The sequence below is a fragment of the Lissotriton vulgaris genome, chromosome 8 (genome assembly GCF_964263255.1).
Source record: "Lissotriton vulgaris chromosome 8, aLisVul1.2, whole genome shotgun sequence".
NCBI classification, from domain to species: Eukaryota; Metazoa; Chordata; class Amphibia; order Caudata; family Salamandridae; genus Lissotriton; species Lissotriton vulgaris.
In genome coordinates, this window is record NC_141696.1 from 188,050,695 (window position 1) to 188,072,851 (window position 22,157).

Consider the following 22,157-nt stretch of genomic DNA (forward strand, 5'->3'; position numbering starts at 1 on the left):
TCGGCCCTGGTCCGAGCGATCCAGGCGCACTGGAAAAGCGGGCAAGAAGAGCCCCCGACGTCTCCGGTGTGCCAATATGTCATGATGTCTGCGGGCACGGTGAAGGCGGTCACTTGCCTCTACGGTAGACTGATCAATGAGGGGCTGACCCCCCTCACGACCTTGAGAGCCCGTTGGGAGGCAGACATAGGCAAGGAGATCCCGGAGACGACCTGGTCCCAACTCGTGGGGCGAGCTTGGAAGGGCACGCGCCACGCCCGCTTTCAGTTGGTCCACTATTACGTACTCCATAGAGCATACTTGACCCCGGCGAAAATCCAACAGTACTTCGCCACGGGCTCGGCGAACTGCCCCAGATGCCCGGCGCCGGAGGCGGACCTCCTCCATATGTTGTGGGCCTGCCCGGGATTGTCCTCCTACTGGATGGAAGTGGGGAAGACCCTGAAGGAGGTGACAGGGAGATCCTTATCGGTCGATGCGGCAGTGGGACTCTTACATTGGTTTCCACATACCCCCAAAAACAAAATTTCCAGCAAATTCATTGATTTGGGGCTTCTCCTAGCTAAACGAGAGGTGACCAGGAATTGGAAGGCACGGGCTGGTCCGACTGGGAGCAGGTGGCACAGCGAGCTCTTGAAGTGGGCAGCGGGAGAAAGCACGCTGAGATACCAACTAGCTGGGAGACAGCATAACGAGAAGGCACAGGAGGCAGCGCTAGAATGGGAGACATTAGTGCAGGCCCTCAGGGACTATTGCGCCCCCAGCGACTCTGACAGTGAGGGAGCAGCGCGCCCCGAGTCCCGATAGGCGATTGCAATTCATGTTCTGATACTCTCCTCATGGGTCCTCTCATGAATCCTACTGCGGCTGCTACCATACACTGATGGCGGGGTTGGGTTGGGTAGGGATTATTTGGGTTATAGTGTTTTATGGGGGGGTTTTCTTTGGGGTTTTATAGGCTTGTTCAGAAAAGCAGACGACGGACAGTGGATTATCCGGACCAGCTTTGCTTTCCTACTGAGCCCCCATTGGATTTTGCCGCCCGACCTTTGGGTTGTGGGCTGAATGGCTGTATATGGGTACATGCTGCTGGGGGATGGTGGGATGCAGTTCATTGATTTTATTGGATTTATACTGCTGGTCGTATATGTAACAATTTGCTAATTCCTGCAATAAAAATATATTTAAAAAAAAAAAAAAAATATGGAAGGGGCGCTCCAAACACGTTTGTTCCTGAGCCACAGGTCTGCGTAGCAACATCCCCAGCGTGGACGTGGGAACCGTTGAGGCGGGTCTGGGGGCCAGCGGTGCGGGTCAGTCCACCTCCACTCCCGCAGCATCCACTGCAAAGCCTTACTAGTCTGAACTTTCAGACCCATCAGACTCCAGTGGGCGGCAGAATTCGCCATCATCTCCCCCACTGGAAAGGGCTGTGACTGGGAAGACACGGCCCTCTTGGCCGAGGGGGCCATTAAGTGCGTTCCTGGGCCAGAAGTAGGTCATGGTTGTTATTCTCACTACTTTCTGGTCCCTAAGAAGGACAAGGGCCTGCGTCCTATCTTGGACCTCAGGAACGTCGACCGCTTCCTTCGGAAGGAGAAGTTCAAGATGTTGATGCTAGCTCAGGATTTGTCTGCCCTCGACCCCTGAGACTGGATGGTAGCGAAGGACTTGCAGGACGCATATTTCCACATCCCCGTCCTGCCGGCCCACCGGCGTTACCTGCGGTTCACGGTGTGCCACGAGAACCTTCAGTTTACTGTGCTCCCCTTCAGCCTTTCCAGCGCCCCCAATAAGCCTTACCAGTGCCCCTCGGGTGTTCACGAAAGTGATGGCGGTGATCGCATCTCATCTGCGCAGCTCAGGGGTTGCAGTCTTCCCCTATCTTGACGACTGGTTGTTGAAGGCGGGCTCGCCCCAGGCAGTCGTCTCCTGCATTTGCTGGGGTTCTCTATCAATGTGCGGAAGTCACACCTGATTCCCTCTCAGAAGCTCCTCTTCATAGGAGTGGTTCTAGACTCAGAGCAGTTTTGGTTTTATCCTCCCGAGCAGCGAGTCTGGGATATTCAGGCTATGATTCCGATCTTTCAGCCTCTATCCTGTGTTCCGGTTAGGATGACTCTCCGGCTACTGGGCCTGATGGCCTCCTGCATCCTGCTAGTGGATCATGCCAGATGGCATATGCGGGCTCTGCAGTGGGACCTGAAGTTCCAGTGGGCACAGTATCAGGGCAACCTGTCCAATCACGTCCAGATCTCAGACGGCACTGCATGCCAATTGCAGTGCTGGATCACGATTCGCGATGAGGTCAATGGCCGATCCCTCTCCCTTCTCCAACCGGAACACACAGTTGTGACGGATGCATCCCTTCTGGGATGGGGCAGCCACTTGGGAGAGGCTGAGATCAGAGGACTCTGGTCTCTGGCGGAGTCCCAGCTCCATATCAACCTTCTGGAGCTTCGGGCGATCCGGCATGCATTGAAGGCATTTCTTCCCGCTGTCAAGAGCAGAGTAGTGCAGGTGTTCACAGACAACACCACCGCCATGTGGTACTGCAACAAACAGGGCAGGGTGGGGTTGTGGACCCTCTGTCAGGAGGCTCTGCGCCTCTGGACATGTATGGAACATCAGGGCATTTTCCTGGTGGTTCAACACCTGGCAGGTTCTATGAACACCAGGGCGGATGAACTCAGCCGCCGGTGCATGATGGATCACAAATGGCGTCTGAACTCGGACGTGGCGCAAGTTCTCTTTCAGCAGTGGGGAGAGCCTTGGTTAGAATTTCCAAGGCGGCACTCGCTAGGCGACGCCTTTCGTCACGAGTGGAGTTGCGGTCTACTATACGCCTTTACCACTTCTACCCAGAGAGATGAAGAAGATCAAGCGCGACCGGGCTCAAATTGTATGGTATCCCTAGCTACTCAGCATGGCTATCGATCCCCTGATCAGACTGCCTCTTCGGGAGGATCTTCTGTTGCAGCCGCAGGGGACGGTCCTCCACCCGAACCTGTCCAGCCTCCACTTCGTTGCGTGGAGATTGAGCGTTAGCCGTTGACGTCTTTTGACCTGCTTCCTGAAGTTTGTGATGTAATCCTGGCAGCCAGGTGTCCCTCCACTAAAACAGTATACGCCTGCAGGTGGAATAAATGTGTGGCATGGTGCACAGCAAAGGCTGTGGATCCCCTTTCTGTCCCTCTTTCAGAGGTCTTTCAATTTCTCCTTTCTTTGGCCCAGCAGGGCTCTGCTCTGGGCACTGTCAAGGGTTATCTTTCAGCCATTTCAGCTTTTTATGGCTTTCAGATCAGCCTTCCCTTTTCAAGTACCCTGTTGTAAATAGATTCTTAAAAGGAATTACTCATCTTTTCCCTTCTGTTCCTTTCATAATGCCTCAGTAGAACTTGAACCTGGTTCTGACATATCTGATGTGTGCTCCCTTTGAGCCACTTCACAACTGTCCTCTTCATCTTCTTACTTTAAAGACGGCTTTCCTGGTGTCTATCACCTCTGCCAGACGAGTGAGTGAGCTCCAGGCCCTTTCTTCTAAACTTCCTTTCCTCTCTGTCCATCCGGACAAAGTTGTTTTAAGGACTCGTCCTTCTTTTCTGCCAAATGTTTTCACTGCCTTTCACATTGGGCAGACCATCACTTTGCCTACCTTCTTTCCGCCTCCGCATCTCTCAAAAGAGGAAGAGAGGCTCCACCCTCTGGACCCAAAGCGTGCGCTCTCTTTCTACCTCAACCACACACAACAGTTCCGGGTGGATGACCAGCTATTTGTTGGTTACATGGGCGCCCAGAAAGGTCGGGCTGTGCACAAGCAGACCATGGGTTGTTCTGTGCATTAAGGCTTGTTATTCTTTGGCTAAAAAAGAGCCTCCAGTGGGACTACGCGCCCATTCTACCAGGGCGACGACAGCCACTACTGCTTTGGGATGGGGAGTTCCCTTGCATGACATCTGTCAGGCAGCTAGGTGGGCCTCGTTTACCAGCCAAGTCGGGAGAGACGGCTTCTTTGGCGTTCTGTTCTCCAGGACTTCCTGGTGTGATCTTGGTTCGCAGACCCACCACCGGGTTGGTATTGCTGGGGTATCTATTCTAAGGTAAGGAATCTATCACTACGTGCTTGTTTCAGATGCACAAGTTACTTCAGTAACGATACATCTGTAAGAAACATTAGTAGTGATAGATTCCTTACCGCCCCACCCATCCTCCCCATTCTGCAAACTGATTTCTAGGGTTAAGGTCATCCCTTTCAGGGCCCTAGTTTCATGGCACAAGTGGTCAGTTTCTTGTATGGCTCTGCGTTCCTGGCGCGTGTACTGACGTCAGCGCGCTTGGGCACATCTAAGTAGCTCCAGCGACGTCATCTTGGCAACAAAGACGCCAACGATGCCTATCAACGCACAGGGGAACTGCTGATGAATACTTACCTGGCGTCAGACAGGATCCGGAAAGTTATCTATCACTACTAATGTTTCTTACAGATATATTGTTTCCGAAGGTAAGTAACTTGTGCTTCTGTAGTATTCTTTTATATGTACATGGTATGTTGAATTTGCCCTATAACATCTAAAATATGAATATTCCGGGACTATTCACATACAAGAAGTACGGATAGGGCTGTGTATTCTGCACTTTAACTAATATGGAGTTGTGGGTTTCGGCTCTGATTCACAAAGATATGTAAGAGTAGGTAAAATGTGCATCAATATGTGCATGTGAGAATGTGCTTGATAGGAGAGCGTAGCTTACAGAGTACAGCAGTGAACAGGACAAACAATTGAATATAAGCACAATAAAGCCCACTTCACCGTTTTCTTGTAAAGTATTAACTACCTGAAATCCATGACATGAACGTCTTCCTCATGAACTGTGTGTTGCCTTCTGGGAATTTGAAATTAGACGAAAGACCTGAAAGACCTTGTCAAAGTTAGAGAAATGAACATTAGCAACAGTAAATCTCAGTGTATTGCTGAAAACAAACCAAATGTCAAGAACTTTCAAGGATTTGTTACGTTTTATTATTATATTAGTTAATTGTGTTTAGCTATTATTTTAGATTGTTGTTTTAGGTATATTTACAGATATGGCAGATCAAGCAATGGCATCACCACCACGATTTGTGTCTACCCCAGGCAATCCTCCTGTGCTGTGGACACAATGGAAGAAACTACGTCTAACATATATATATATATATTAGCTAGTTGTGGAGATAAATATGGGCCACTGCGCAGGTTGGCAATCCAGTTACATCATTTAGGTTTGGAGGGCAGGAGGTTGTATGAGGAACTTACCGAATTGTCTTTGGAGATGGGAAATGGTCATCCATGTAATGAGTATGAAGTGTCTTCACAAATGTTGGACTTGCAGTTTATGTCAAAAACCAACATGGTTCTCGAACGTCATAAGTTCTTTACCAGGGTACAAATAGTGGACAAAGACTTTGATTCCTATGTAGCTGTATTGAGGGGATTGGCAGTATCTTGTAAATTTGAACAATTAGCTGATTTATTGATCCAAGACCAACTAGTCAAGTGCACAAAAAGTACGTTTTGGGTCAGACTTGCTGGGCTGTTGTCATCAAAGAGATTTGGACATTATAATAAACCCCAATGCAAGAGAAACAGTGAGGGTGGTGGAACCTACAAAAAGGGTGGAAGCCATTGATGTTGATGGTCTAATAATGTCAAGGTATCCTAATGTGTTTACGGATGAGTTGGGGTTATTGAAAGGATTTTCTCATAAGATAATACTGAAGAAAGGTGTCAGACCTGTTGTGCACAAGGTAAGGAATGTGCCAAATAGGATGAGGGAGCCCTTGCGTAAGGAATTGGATAAATTATTGGAACAAGACATAATTGAACCAAATTAAAGCATCAGAATGGTTGGCCATAGTAGTGGCAGCACTGAAGGAAGGGGGAAAAACGACATACTCATATTGGGGAAAGAGATCATGATGTGGTTTGATGTAATGAGAAGGTTGGAAGACCATGGTTTGACGATAAAAAGAGAGAAATGTCAGTTGAGGAAGAGGGAAGTGACATATTTGGGTCATCTGTTAAATGCAAAAGGAGAAAAGCTCAAGGAGAGTATTGTAAGGGTTATTAAAAATACAGTGCAACCAACAAACAAGGATGAATTAAGATCTTTTCTCGGACTTGCTTAATATTGTTCAAAGTATGTTCAGAATTTCACAGCAATTGTAGAACCACTGAGAGTGATCATGGCAAATAATGAGGTGTTTGAGTGGAATGAGGATTGTAAGGGGACTTTAATTAAGTAAGACAAAGGAGTGTATAGCACGGGCGCCCACAGTGGGACACTTTGAAGTATCGGGAAGGACATACATTGCAACTGATGCGAGTAATGTCGGATTGGGAGCAGTTTTGATGTAGAGTGTGACTGGTGAGGAACGGGTGATAGGATTTGCATTGAGGAGGTTGAAAAGTGCGGAAGTTTCTTACTCGGTCATTGAGAGAGAAGCTCTAGTGTACTGTTAGGGCATCAAGCATTTTAAGTTGAGCTATTCCTTTTAAGATAAAAACTGACCATAAACCGCTCACTTACTTGTTCAAAGGAGGTCAAGGATTATAAGGTAATATTACTCCGAGGATATTGAGGTGAATGTTGTTGTTTCTCGGTTACAATTTTGAGGTAGAGTATGTTAAAGGTTGTAAAACTATTATTGTAGATTGTCTGTCCATGTTACCTGTGGTTTATGGAGAATATAAGGAGAGAGAGATGTTGGTGAAAAAAATCTAGAAAAAGCGAGGTGATTGCAGATTGGGAGAATAGTGGAATGGCCCTGGGTTGTGATGAATGGAGGTTAGCCATGAATGAGGATTTGATATTGAGGGAAGTGAGGAGTAGAATAGTTCAAGGTTGGCTCGAGGAAGATGTTTTGTACTGAGATTTAAAGGAATATTTAAAATTGAGGGATGAGTTGAGTGTGGTCAGACGTAAGGTGTTGAAAAGGAATCAAATTGTTCCTCCTGTTGGTGTTCGGAGTCGGATTGTTGCTCTAGCTCATAAGGAACATCCAGGAAGGAACATGAGAAAGATAGGAGGGTGCATCAATCCTATTGGTGGCCATGGATGGATTGTGATATTGAAGAAGTGGTAAAAACATGCATGGCGTGTGTGAATAGTGACAAGACTAAAGTGGTTAGGCAGCCACCCTTGGAGTATTCGGAATTTCCCATGAAACAGTGGGAAAGATTGGCCATTGATTTTATTTGTCCTCTAGCCAGACTTGGTCTGAGAAACAGATATATCTTGATAATAGTAGATTATCATACCAAATTGTGTGTCATGGAAACTTTTGAGTTGATCACAACTGCTAATGTAATTGAGTTTTTAGAGAGAGTCTTTATAGACGTAGGGATTCCTAAGACCTTGGTATCAGATAGTGGAGTCCAATTCATTTCTCCTGAAAAGACTAGTTCTCTTTCCTGGATGGGCATTGGGCATTGTTCATGAAAAGGTGGCTTTGTTCAGGCTGCAAGCCAATGGATTAGTGGAAAGGGTTAACAGGATGGGTATCGAGGTACATTCAACTTTCATTAGTTAACCGACTTCCGTGGAAAAAATAATTAAGAAAGATGGTGTGGGCACATTGGACAACACCACGTTCTGTGACTGGGGTGTCACCTTTTATTTCCTTGAAGGGAAGAGAGCCAGGGAGGTAAGAATGTCCTGTGTGGTTGAGTGGCACTAGTGATGTAAGAATGAATAATGTCCTAGCTAACATAACGGAAAGTTTCAATTCTATTAAGGACTCGGAGGCGAGGATTATGCCAATATTTCTCCACTTTATTGGTTAGCAGCCTTAAGATTACCAAAGAGACTACCTTTCCCATGAACCAAAGGGAAAGTAGTCAAGAAAAACAACACATAGCAACATCCAATCAGAGACAGGATACAGTGACCAATCAGGGCTTCTCAGTCCAATACATAGTCCATTGTTAGTGTCCCCTCTTCCTCTTTCGGAAAACGAAGGCAGCCCATTCCAAGTCTTCAGGAGTCCTGCTTGTGAGAGTCGGATCCTGCAAACGATATGAACAATATTATCAGAGGAATTGGACTACAACAGCCTGCAAGGAAAACACATATCAGTGAAAGCATTAACCATTCAGTACAAACATCTGAACTGAAAGAAATGACTTACTGCCGTACAGGGAGGGTCATTCTCCTAGAATATAGGGCGGGATAATCCTCGCCTCCGAGTCCTTAATAGAATTGAAACTTTCTGTTACGTTAGCTAGAAAACTTTATCTTCTATGTCAGGACTGGAGGCAAGGATTATGCTTGTTCGAAGCTTGCCCACAACCAACTGAGCCTTATTAAGCACTGGCTTGAAGTAGAACCTTTTAAAGGTGGAGTCCGAAGACCAGTCCGCCGCATTGAGAATATCTTCCAAGCGGGTACCTAAGCCAAATGCTTTTGAAGCCATTGCTTCCCTAGCATTGTGTACCCCAAATTGCCTGAGGTTGATACCTGCCTCCTGCATCACCAAACGAACCCATCTAGCGAAGGTGGGTGAGGAAACTGCCATAAAGGGCCTCCTGAGGGAGATAAGTAGCTGTCGCTCCCCAGGGGGACGAAACTCCTCAGTCATCTGCTCATAAGCTTTGAGGCAACGCACCACACAGAGCCTGGGGAAGTCCGGAAACTCCAGATAGGAAATAACCCTGGAGTGACACTTAGTACGTCTGAGTAGTGTAAAGGTTACTCCATCGAACGTAAACATCCGGCCCGTAATGCCGAGGGCTCGCACGTCCGAAACCCTCCGGCAGGAAACCAAACACAGGAGCATGGCTAACTTTGCCGACAGTTCCTTCCTAGAGAGAAACCTGTTCGGTTGCCAAGGAAAGAAAAGATTGAGGACCTGGTTAACGTTCCACAAACCGAATACCGCGGTTCAGGAGAAAGGGAAAGCCGGATACCGTGCAGGAGTTTGCAAACCATGGAATGTTCACCCACAGGCGCCCCGTTCACCTGGGCGTGACCAGAAGAGATGCCCGACCGAAAGGTGTTGACAGACGGTAGGCCAAACCATCCTTGGCCAGATGCGCCAAAAAATTCACCACGTGTATCACTCCCGCGACCAAGGAATCCAAACCCATTCGCAAACACCAACGGGCCCATCTGCCCCACATGGAACGGTACCTCTTAACTGTACTGTCCGCCCAAGCCTTGGAGATAAACGTCTCAGCTGGTTGTGAAAGGCTCCTGAATTCCACCATGCCATAAGCTGCAGTGAGTTCGTTACCAACAGAGGATGCGGAGTCCCGTCCGAACTCGGAAGGAGGGTCCGAATCTGGGAGAGTAGGATTGGAAAATCCCAAGAAAGTTCCAGAAGAACTGGAAACCACACTTGAGACCTCCACAGAGGGGTGATCATGACCAGATCCGCCCTCTGCCTGCGGAGTTGCGCCGATGACTGTGTGATCATTGCGAACAGCGGGAATGCATAGCCCTGTTCCGTGCTCCAATCCTGGAGGAAGGTGTCTGTGGCAACCCCCCGGGGGTCGGGCCTCCAACTGAAAAATCTCTGAACCTGATGGTCCAATCGGGAAGCAAAGAGGTCCACAGAGAAGGGACCCTAGCGGCTTTGGAGCATTGCAAAGACTGCCGGATCCAGCTTCCAAAAACTGGAATCTCTGAAGTGGCGAGAATATAAGTCCGCTTCCACATTGTCTCGACCCGGCAGATACTCCGCCGTCACCGAGACATGACTGTCCAGGCAGTACTGCCAAAAACTTGCTGCCAAATCCGAAAGCGCCTTCGATTTGGTGCCCCCCAAATTGTTCACGTACCGAACCGCTGACACATTTTCCATCTTCAGGAGTATGCAAGGCTGCACTGAGTCTCTCGTCCAACACCTCACTGCATAGGACACTGCCAGAAGTTCCAGGCAGTTGATATGTTCTTCAGGTGACCACAACCCTCCTGTAGAGAGGTCTCCGCACCTGGCCCCCCAGCCGAGACGGCTGGCCCCCCAGCCGAGACGGCTGGCGTCGGCCTCGATCACGAGATCCGGGGCTGATCCGAAAATTGCCCGGCCGTTCCAGGCCTCCATATGATTCAGCCACCAATGAGTTTTTTCCCTCGCATCGCCGACAAGGTGACTCTGAAAGAATAAGGAAATCCCTTGCGGAGGAAGTAAGCCTTGAGGCGTTGAAGAGCCCTGTAGCGAAGGGGGCCCGGGAAGATGGCTTGAATCGAAGCCAGGAGAAGGCCTACTACCCAGGCCAGCTGCTGAAGAGACACCTGCTGTCTGGCCAAGACGCGACACAGTTCGTGATGGATCTTTATGATCTTCCTGGCCGGAAGGCTGAGAGAAGAGGTAGTGGAGTTGATGACGAACCCCAAGAATGTAACGGCCTGGGCTGGTTGTAACAGTGACTTCTGTTTGTTTATCACGAAGCCAAGATCCTGAAGGAGTGTCACCTCCATCCGAAGATGCTCCGTCAATTGACGGGGACAGGGGGCCATCTGGAGAAGATCCTCGAGGTAGACAATCATCCTGACCCCCGGGCTCGCAGGAACTCTACCACCGGCTTCAAGACCTTGGTGAAGCACCAGGGCGCCGAAGAGAGCCCGAAAGGAAGGGCTGTGAACTCGTAGGCCTGCTGACGCCAGAGAAACTGCAGGAACCGCCGATGAGGGGAAAAAATAAGGACCACCAAATACACGTCTTTGAGGTCCAAGCGGACCATCCAGTCGTGGGGACGAAGAACGTCTCACAGGAGGTGGAAGCACTCCATTTTCATATGCCGATAGATGAGCCATTCGTTGAACTCGCTCAGGTTTATGAACGGGCGTTTACCCCCGTCAGGTTTGTCAACCAAAAAGACATTTATTTATTTATTTGAAAAGTTTTATATAGCGCTGGCTAGACCCGGAGGTATCAGAGCGCATTACATGAGGACAAGCATTATTTCAGAGCATAGTTACAGGTTACATCGTTACACAGTTTCAGATCACAGTTACAAGTTGCTGGATTGTAGTTACATGTGTTAAAAACATATGTAAGGTAAAAGCTCACAAATCCTTTGGGGTGCAGCAAAGTAAGGGCAATGGAACCTTTGTGGAGGAGGGATGCGACCTCCTCGTCCACCAAGGCTGTGTCCTGAGCTGGGAAATCGATGGGACGGGGAGAGGTTCTCTGTACTCGATTTCCCACGAGCCCCCTCACCGTCTGAGGCACATAGGCATCCTGTGTGATGGTTACCTACACGTGATAGAAGCGTGCCAACCTCCCCCACTATACCTTGTAGGGAAAAAGGCTTAACACTCACTGGGGCTAGCATTAGACGCTCCTCCTCTGTGCGGGGTAAAAGTTCCCAAACTTGGCAGGATCCTGGGTTTGGCGACTGGTCGAGCGGCCCCTCGAAAAACACAGGGAAAAACTTTCTTGATCATGGACTGGGCTCTGTTCAAGGATGTAAACGTGTTCACAAACTTTCCGAGCTCTTTTATAAAAGGCTTGCCAAACAGGCCCCTTGAGCAACGGAGCCCGCCTCTTTGGGTCGATCTTAATGAGGAGGGATGGCGGTGCTCCGTGGACAAGGCGCAGTTGGCGTTGCCCAAGAAAATAACTACTCGTTGGGCCCACCCAGACACAACTTCAGGGGAGATAATCAAGCCCGATTGCTTGGCTTCTTCGGCCCTGTCCAGAATTTTCGTTATAGGGCCCAGGGCGTCCAGGACCTTATCCTGGCACGCCCACCAGGAACGTTCAATCCCTTTCTTAGGATCTCTGATACATTTTTGGAGGAAGGTAGACATTCGGGGGTCAATTTCAGGCATCAGAGCTACCTTTCCCTCCAAAGACGAGCGGGGGTACTCCGCCCTAAGGCAATTACTGGCCTCCTTTTCCAGAGGACGCAATATGTGTCCTGCTACATATGAGGAAACTTTGTACGCCGGGGTCCACTACGAAGAGCGGGGGTGCACAATATCATTTAGCACAAACGCCTGCTCTATTTGCCTGGAGAGGCGGTCCTCTAAGGATGAGATGGCTTGATCCACCGACCTATAGATAGAGGTGTCAACCGCCTCGTAAAAGGCGTCCCCCCAAGGGACATCTACCAGGGGGTCTACCTCCTCATGATATTCCTGGTATTCCTCATAATACTCCATCATTAAAATGAAGTGTGCAGGAAACAGAGGAACCCAGAAGTCTGCAACAGGTGTAAGAAAACACTTGAAAGAAAGGGGTGGAAACACCGGGCCTTAAGTATGACCTCACACTAGGCTGGGTGTCAGCCAAACTCACGGGTGGTCAAGACCACAGTTTCACGGGGTTCTAGCCCCCAGGGGAACAGCTGCTGGCCAAAATATCACCAACTCCCACAAGGGCCAACAGGCTGGTCTGGGTTCAGTCCCCCTGCAAGGCTCAACAGCCGATACAAGACCTCACAGAGGCGTTCAAATTCAAAATACTGACTCGGGGTCCCATTATTGAAATGGAAAAGGGAACCGAGCGTACAACCAATCAGAAGAACAGCGGTGATTTAACTAAGGCCACTGCCGCCTACAGACCCGAAGGCGTTCACCTCAGACCAGAAGGTTCCTGCAATAACGCACGTCCATCGAAATTCATGAGGAGAAATTTCAAGGAACGAGACGCCCAAACTCTCATCCCACGCCCTCTAGCGGGGGGTGGAATGTGGAGCCCATGCCAGCGGAGACCGTCCCCGCAGCGAAACACCACAACGCCGGTAAGCGCAGCCCACGCGCACACTCAATAAAGGAAACACCACAACATACGCGCGCCCAGCAAATTTCATTATTTCAGAAACAATGATCTAAGCGCAATAAACTATAGCGCAGAGCCACATTATTTAAATACAATCTAGAGAGAATCTTGCTGAATATAATGAACACGAGATCTCAAAGAACAACAAATTAAGCACAGTCACAAGGAAACTGAAGAGCACTTATCTGGCTGCGTAGCAGCCAAGAAATAGGAAGAGGGACACTAACAATGGATAATATATTGGACTGAGACACCCTGATTGGCCACTGTCTCCTGTCTCTGATTGGATGTTGCTGCATGTTGTTTTTCTTGACTACTTTCCCTTTGGTTCATGGGAAAGGTAGTCTCTTTGGTAATCTTAAAGCTGCTAACCAATAAAGTGGAGACAGATTGGCATAATCCTCGCCTCCAGTCCTCACATAGAATTGACCGCAAACTTATCAAGGAAAGAATTTCGTGTCTTCAAGATAAAACTAAGTAGTACTATGATTATACACAAAGGGTGAAGAAAAAATGCTTAAGAGAAGGCGATTGGGTGGTAATAAGGTAAGGTGGAATTGTGTGTAAAGGAGAAAGCAAATTTTCTAAACCACAGAGAGGAGTATAAGAAGTGAAAAGCAATGTTGTGGTTCTATGTGATGGAACTATGTGGACTTTCAGAAATCTATGTAAGGTAAACCAACCGTTGGTTGTGGACAGTGGCGAGTGATTATTGCCATGTTTAGTATCGTGCTAGGATATGGTATGTCATTACTGTTCATTTCTTCATTCAGTTTTTTGCATGTTTCATATGTCATGAATATATCATAGTTACTTACAGTACATTTTTTATATGTGTATTCTTATATTCGCATTATTGTCCATTACTTATTATATTAACTGTTAAATCTGCGTTGCAAAAGGAGATGTGTAGAGTTTTATGTATTAGAATCTGGAATGTGGTTGGGAGGATTATAATGAGGAGAGAGGAAGAAGGCTGGCTCTGTGAAGGAGACTCAATTGCCTATCTGCTGGGAACCTGAAAATAAAAGAAGAAGAAAGAAAGAAAAATTACATTGTATTTTCCCTTACACTAAGCTATGTCAATCTGTGTTAAATTACTATAAGAACTAGGCAATGCTTCCTACCAATGCAGCTTCCCTCCCTCAAGTAATAATTATTTTAATAATTGAGTAAAGATTAATAGTCATTCTACACCCTGCATTCCATAATATGCGCTCTACTGTAGGACGGACCATTATATGTTCCCTTGAAGAAGCCCTGTTAAACATCACTGTAGATATACTCTAGACTGGGAACCCAAAGAAGCCCTGACAATTTTCTCGGACCAGCACTTGGGAAAGCACTGCCTGGCTCCAGGAGGCTGGAAATGCTTACTTGCTGCTTTTGTTACTGGGGGCTGATAACACAGCACGCCCTTCAAGTCTCCAAGGGAAACGCCTGATGCCGGTAAGGTCAGTCCAGCCCTGACTCATCATCTGGCTTCGAGAACAGCCAGTTTAGGAGGTCTCAGTGCAGGCTCCAAGAATCAAGGGGCATATTAACAAGGCGGCGATAAATACATTATCGCCGCTTTAACGACGATAATTATATCGCCGTATCAACAAGGCCACTTAGCGTTGGTTTTCAACGCTTAGCGACTGGATTTTTTATCGCCTAGCCTCGCATCGCTAATGAGATGCAAGGTAGGCGTGTTTGGGAATACTTCAGGGAAATCTATCAGTAACGGGGCTTCGCGATATTAACGAGGCCCCGTTAGCTCTAGCGTTGCGATTTATATAGCTAACAGGGGCTTAACTCAGGAATTTAACGTCTGCTAATTTCCTGATTTAGGCATACCTGTAATGGGGGTGGATTATGTGGCTAAAACCACAGGCCCTATCAACAAGGTTATCTTCATTTTTAATGGAATATCGCTGGAAAACCAGCGATATTCCATTGAAAACAGCGATAATCCCCGCTATCGCGGGGATTTTTATCTCCATGGCGTTAAGCGTTGATACAACGCTAACATGGAGATTATCGCCTGCGATAGATTTCCTCACGCTAGCAGCGGTCAGCGATAATTATCGCTGCCGCTTGTTAATATGCCTCCAAATTACGTCAATGTTCATTAAACCAAAAAACAGAACTAATGAAGAACAAAGATGAATAAGCTAGTCGACTTGAAGGAACCAGCAGTTGCTGCAATGTAACCTATGTCAATCTGGGAAAATATCACAAGGCAAAACCATGCTTAGTTAGATCTTTTTCACAACTATTGGGTTAACTGGAATACAGAAGGAAGATTGGTTAACCTCCTTAGTGTAAACACGATTTCGTTGAAAGAGAAAGTATGTTATTGTTTTGCAAAAGAAAGTAAAAAAAAGTAAGTTTTGTAAAAAGTAGATAGATGGGAAAAAGTCCCTTCAGCACTTGTCTAATATTAAAATGGGTCAAGGTATTTCAGATTCTTTACTTACACCTATCCACCTAATTATCTGTAGAAGAGTTCTGCTAATGTGGGTTGGCACTTGAGCTGAATACTGGATGTGACAGGCTCCTTATAGCAAAAAAGGTTACTTGTCTCTGTGCTCAGAACAAAAGTAATGTTTTAAACTACGTTTTACTGGTTTGTCCTAGATTTATTTGAGAACTGAAAGCTTATTTAAAGCCCCTAGTCAACCACTTTAAGATCACAACTGTGTCAGTGGCTTTAAGGATACTTTTCATGTGCGGTTCATATGTAATTTGTAATGTAGTGAGAACTGCTATTCACACATTTATTAAAAAACAAGATCCTAATGGCAATTACTTCCAGCTTGCAGCCCATGAAAACCTTACATAAAGGACAATCCTAACCAAGACCATGTGTACATAAAGCTGACAGACGAGTAACAGGGAAGATTTAAGAGCATGCAGACAAGGAGGTGTATGCTTGCCATTCATATTTCAGGGTGACCCGGTCCTGGTGAGATACATGGGATACTAGAAAGCCAAAACAACGTTTTGTTTATTTTTTTGCATAGCTCTCATTGGCGATGGAAGCCCACTCTCTGCACTGCTGCTTCTGGGACAGGACCGCTCCCAGAACTGTAGGGCTGGTATCAACGGATAGCTCTGTGTCCTTGCTGGTAGTCGAAGTAAGCGAGGGTGGTGTCGACGGACAGAGCATGCTTCATGTCTAGGAATTACTTTTCCTGCTCAGGACCCCACTTCCAGGGAGTTGACGCCTTGATGAGTTCCTGTAGTGGCCTTGTGAATTGCGTTCTGCATGAAATGGCCAGAGTACTTGACCATTCCTAAGAAGCTCTTTACTCAAGTTTCGGTGGAGGGGGCAGGCGCGTCCTGGATATCATAGAGCCTGGCAGGATCGGGTGATCTCCTTTGAAGAAAAAAGTGGTACCCAAAGACACTTTTCTTTCTGCAGGGTGAGGTCACAGCTTTACAGTCCATGGAATCCAGACCTTAGCCTGTGGAGATGCTCTTTCAGGGTAGGGGCATGGACTAGGATGTCATCATTAACGTTCAGGACGCCAGTGATGCCCGCCAGCACTCCTCTGATGTCCTGAAGCACCTATGCTGCACTGGAGATGCCGAAGTTGAGGCGTTTATATCGGCGTAACCCCAGGTGAGTGGAGAACGTGGCCATGTGTCAGGATTCAGGTGCGAGGAGGATCTGGTGGTATCCTAAATGTAGGTGCATTTTTGTGAACCACCGGGGGCCTGCCGGCTACCCCACTGTGTCATCCACAGAAGGTGCTATGTGGTATTCACTATTGATCGCAGTGTTTGGGATCCTGATTGCTTGGGCTTGCGAGCAATATCAGTAGGTGACACCAATGGCGTCTGCCCTTCCACCTTTTTGATTATGTCAGCTCTTTCCAATTTAAATACTTCACCCTCCACTATGGGGCAAAGATGGAAGGCCACTTGTACTGACTGATCAATGTGGAGGTGGACTAGTTGGTCTTTTAGGCATCCGATGCCCTGGAAGAGTTGTTCGATCTTGTCAAGCAGGGAGTCAAGGGCACTGACGTGGACCCCAAACTTGAAGTGGACCAACTGTAATGGTTCAGCTGTGTGGCAGCTGAGCAACATGACTGTCCCTCCTTTTGTGACATAGACTTTTGTCTTGGTGGCCTGACCTTGGGGGCTGATGGTAGTGGTGAAGTTTCACGCCAGCAGGAGGCACGTGGAGGTGCCATAGGAATACACCCTGGTGTATGACGCCGGAGGTGCGACCATTCCTTTGTGCAACAACAAAGGTAAGATGTTGATTGAGACCCCTGTGTCGATCAGCACCACAAACGGTTGTCCTTCGACCATGATTTGGCATTGGGGGGCCTGGCGGATGAGCCCTGGGTTTGGTTCCACAAAGTGAATGACATGGACTATCCTTATGACTCGTCAGCATCATCCATGCAAATAGAACAATTGATGGACAGAATGCAGAACAATGTCATACATTCACCCCAGTACAGAGATCTGGGCCTAAATCCATTGTTTTTTTGCTCACCCTGCCATTCCAGTTTGGCCCCAGCCATATGTAAATCAGTCTTGACCCTGCGCCCAATGGAAACAGTCCAGCCCGAACTGCCAGGACAGGTCCTCCCTGGACTGGAAACAAGCATTCTAGGACCGGTTTCGGCTTTCAGCCCTCATCAGCCAGGATAGCTTGACTCCAGTGGCATGGAGAGCAAGGGACAAATGTCTGGGCATACCCGTCTCACCCGGGGTGACAAATGCAAAAATAACAATTGATAGACAGAATGCAGACCAATGTCATACATTCACCCCAGTAAAGAGATCTGGGCCTAAATCCATTGTTTGTGTTTCTTTTACTTTCTCGCCCTAAGTGCGCCGGGTATGCCCAGACGTGGGTCCCGGGCTCACTGTGCCACAGGATTCAAGCTAAGGGAAACCCCCAAAACCGGTCCTAGGATGCTTGTTTCCGGTCCAGGGAAGACCTGGCTTGGAAGTTTGAGCTGGACTGTTCCCATGAGGCACAGGGTCAAGGCTGATTTGCATAGAAAAGACTGTGTATGTGCGTAGAGGATGCCCTAAAAAGTAGATACAACTCTGGGAAGGAACGGAACACCTATAGAGGAGGGATACGTACCTTACCAACCATACTTCAAGATCAGGAAGTAATTTAAGGTTATTGATAATTAAGTTGTAATGTGATCAACCCACAATGTTGTAACACAAGAGCAATAATGTACAGTTGTGAAGGAAGACTTCAGATATTGATAGGAGCAGCTGAATGTAAAGTTATCATGCTAAAATACTATATAAATGTGCATTTTCTTATGATATAATAAAAATAATTTAAAATAAAATAAGGATTGGAAATGCAATAGGTCTCACCTTTGATTAAGTTAAAGCCATTTGCTTTGCTAATGGTATTGTATTCTAGCTTTACATTATTTAGTGTATATTTGTGATATGTTGTATGTTAGAATTGCATATATACATATGTGACTATATTTATGTGTATACATATCTATATATATATATAAAGGCATTTGATAAAGGATGAACTCCGAAACGCGTCATGCCAGTTTAAATAAATGTTTTTTTACAATCCCCGCTGTGTCGCCTCTTCTACTTCGAAAGAAGAAGATCGCCCTGGTATATATTGCGTGTTCCCATTGACACGCGAGGATGGCCCTCCCGCAAGCGTCCTAAGAAGGGAGTCAATGGTTCTTTCCCGGACCACCTCGCACAACGGAGGCAACAGAGAAAACGCTGCCAAATGGCAGTCCATACCTTCATGGAGAGACGTCGTTACTTTACCGATGTCTCCGACTCTGCTGCCGAAGGAACTGTGAGGCTGGGAGTGAGGGATGCGAATTCCATTTAGCCCCGTACAAGTGCCACAGCCTTAACCTGGCCACGTTGCAAATCGGCTTTCCAATTGGGAACATGAAGCAAATACCGACTGAACGGAACCACCAACCAGCATGTTGGATACACTGCATGCTGGGTAATGCAATCCGAATAGTGGAGGCCCTGGTGATTCCGTGCAACATTTTTCAGGTGCACTCAACACTACTTCAGTGACTGAGCCAATAAGAGACTTACTTAGAAGCTGCCAGCACCAGAGGAACTTTTTAAACTAAAAGGCATTTGATAAAGGATGAACTCCGAAACGCGTCATGTCAGTTTAAATAAATGTTTTTTTACAATCCCCGCTGTGTCACCTCTTCTACTTCGAAAGAAGAAGATCGCCCTGGTATATATTGCGTGTTCCCACTGACATGCGAGGATGGCCCTCCCACAAGCGTCCTAAGAAGGGAGTCAATGGTTCTTTCCCGGACCGCCTCAGACAACGGAGGCAACAGAGAAAACGCTGCCAAATGGCAGTCCATACCTTCATGGAGAGACGTTGTTACTTTACCGATGTCTCCGACTCTGCTGCCGATGGAACTGTGAGGCTGGGAGTGAGGGATGCAAATTCCATTTAGCTCTGTACAAGTGCCACAGCCTTAACCTGGCCACGTTGCACATCGGCTTTCCAATAGGGAACATGAAGCAAATACCGACTGAACGGAACCACCAACCAGCAAGTTGGATACACTGCATGCTGAGTAATGCAGTCCGAATAGTGGAGGCCCGGTGATTCCGTGCAAAGTTTTCCAGGTGCACTCAACACTACTTCAGTGACTGAGCCAATAGTAGACTTACTTAGAAGCTGCCAGCACCAGAGGAACTTTTTAAACTAAAAGGCATTTGATAAAGGATGAACTCAGAAACGCGTCATGCCAGTTTAAATAAATGTTTTTTTACAATCCCCGCTGTGTCGCCTCTTCTACTTCGAAAGAAGAAGATCGCCCTGGTACATATATATATATATCTATATGGACATATATATATTTTTATCTTTATATATGCGACATATCTGCATATATATACATATGCTTACATGTATATATACGTTTAAGATCCGAATTATCGGTTTACCTCGTTCAGCAGAAACATATTTTTTTTGCTGTGAGAACCAGCGCTGCAGTGGAGTATGTTCTCAGATGTCGAGAGGGAGGAAGCAGCAGGGAATCTATTTGTTGTCAAAGCATCAGGAACGAGTAAAGAAAAGACTGTGGAGAAAATAGTACCAGGCACATTGAAAAGCTTATTTTCCGCTTTGGAGAAAACATATGAAAAGGAGATTTGAAAATGGTGGGAGGCAACTAGTCACCAAAAATATCTGGAAGTAGGGCGAGTCCCGAGAGGACTTAGAATCTTCATCGTTCCATCATATGAGAACCCAAATATAGAATTACTACAAGAATGGTCTGAATTCATGACAGTAGTAACACATCAGATGCTCAAAATCCTGGTGAAACATGCGTGGATAGATAGAGCGAAATTACAGGAGGAGATAAAGGAAATTGAAGATAAAATAAGTGCAGACAAGGATGTAAAAACAAGTGAGGATCTGCGCAAGTCTATGAAACAACGCCTGATAAACTATGAAAATGTGATTAAAACAAGAAAACAGGCAAAATTCAAAAGGGACGAGAAGGATTACGCAAACGGACGAACTCTAACGTTCGCCAAGAAATATGATGTACCCCGAAAAAACCAACAGGCGGGGAGAAAACAACCAGTAATCCAAAAGAGCACGGAAGAATCAGAAGTATCAGAGGACGATTCCATTCGAGGAGACAAACAAGAAGGTGCTACCTGAGAAAGGAGAGAGACAGAGGATCAACCTTCAACTTCCACAACTCCCCCTTTTTTTCAGGAGTACGAACTTATAAGGGGCCTGAGACAAAGACCGTCCGCCAGAACACATCCCCCAGAGGCAACAAGAGGAAAACGAGGAGGGGGAAAAAGAGCAGAAACGGGTCGTTCTACTCCGGTAGTAACCCGCAGCAGAGGAGGGAACAAATGGAAATAATGGAAGAGGAGACTGCAACAAAAACAATAATAAATCTATCTAGCAGAATCTTATCGGCCAAAGAACAAGAATTATTGCAGTTAGGACTTACATTTTGTCCCACACCCGCCTTTGATTACACACAAACGGGAATAGACTTATATAATTTCGTAAGGAAAGTGAAACTCTTGAAAATTCATACCATGCATCCTAAATGGGATGAACCAAGAATTTTGGATGAATCAACGACCCTAGATGCACTCACGGGTAGGGACACTGCAGCCCTGAGTGTAGCACGAGAACTACTGGATGAAGCCAGTTCTCAAAGCGAACCAACACCGGCACTAACACAAATGCTGGAGGAAGGAGGCATCAAACAACGTGGCTGTAAAAGCATGATGACTATCAAGTCGAAATTCATTCCTAAAGTCGCCCATGATGTTATAGACACATTCCAAGAAGTAGTAATTGAGGAAATTAAGAACTTACAAAAAAAGAAATTTAATAGTATGAGGAGAAATCTGAGCAAAATGGACTGGACATTGTCACAACTGAAGAAATTGGAACATTATTCCCCAGTAAAAAGAGAAAGATTTAATGAGAGCACATTGAACTTTCATACCCTTATTACAGAGTGGAAAGACAAGGGTATAATGGATGTTAAGGACTGGAACAACTTAAAATGTGAACATCCACAATTGGCAACTTTTTATCACCTGCCCAAGGTCCACAAGAGTAGAATCTGGCCACCCGGTCGACCTATAGTATCGGCAAAGGAGAGCCTTTTGGAGAAAACCTCCACATACATTGACAATTTCATAGCACCATTGCTACAGAATTTAAGCTCGTATCTTAAAGACACAAAAGACTTTTTGAGAATAATTCAAGGTGTTGCATGGGAAAATGACTTTGTTTTGATAACACTAGACATCACAAGCCTATACACCTCAATAAGACATGACGATGGCTTGGAAGCTATGAGATACTTCCAAGATAGGAGGGCATTGAAATACAGGACACACAATTGCATGTTGATAGAACTCACAGAATACTGTCTGAAAAACAATATTTTTCTGTTCTTAGGACAGCTCTACTTGCAACAATAGGGGACTGCGATGGGCACGTGCTTCACCCCCAGTTAAGCGAACCTTTTTGTGGGCTGGTGGGAGGAGCACGTGGTCTGGGCGAGTACCAATAGCAAATGGGTGGAGAAAATAGTGCTATGGATGTTAGGGGTGGTCGAATTAGACCCCAATCATAAGTGTTCAATATGAATTCCATAGGGCGTAGAATGCGCAAGTGTAGAAACCCTCTTGTGTTCTTGTGTTCCTGCAAGACTTTTGCTCCTTTCCCTAAAGCCTTTTACTGTGTATGGTATGGTGTATTGTGACGCTTCCTAGGCAGGTTAAAGAGGAATCTCACCCACGAATCAGTGCTTGGCTTACTGTTTGGTTAGTGACCACGCCCCCTCTACTCAGCGTTCTGCTCCGTGAGGTTCCCGTAGTGTTCAGAGCTCCTGCTGAATTC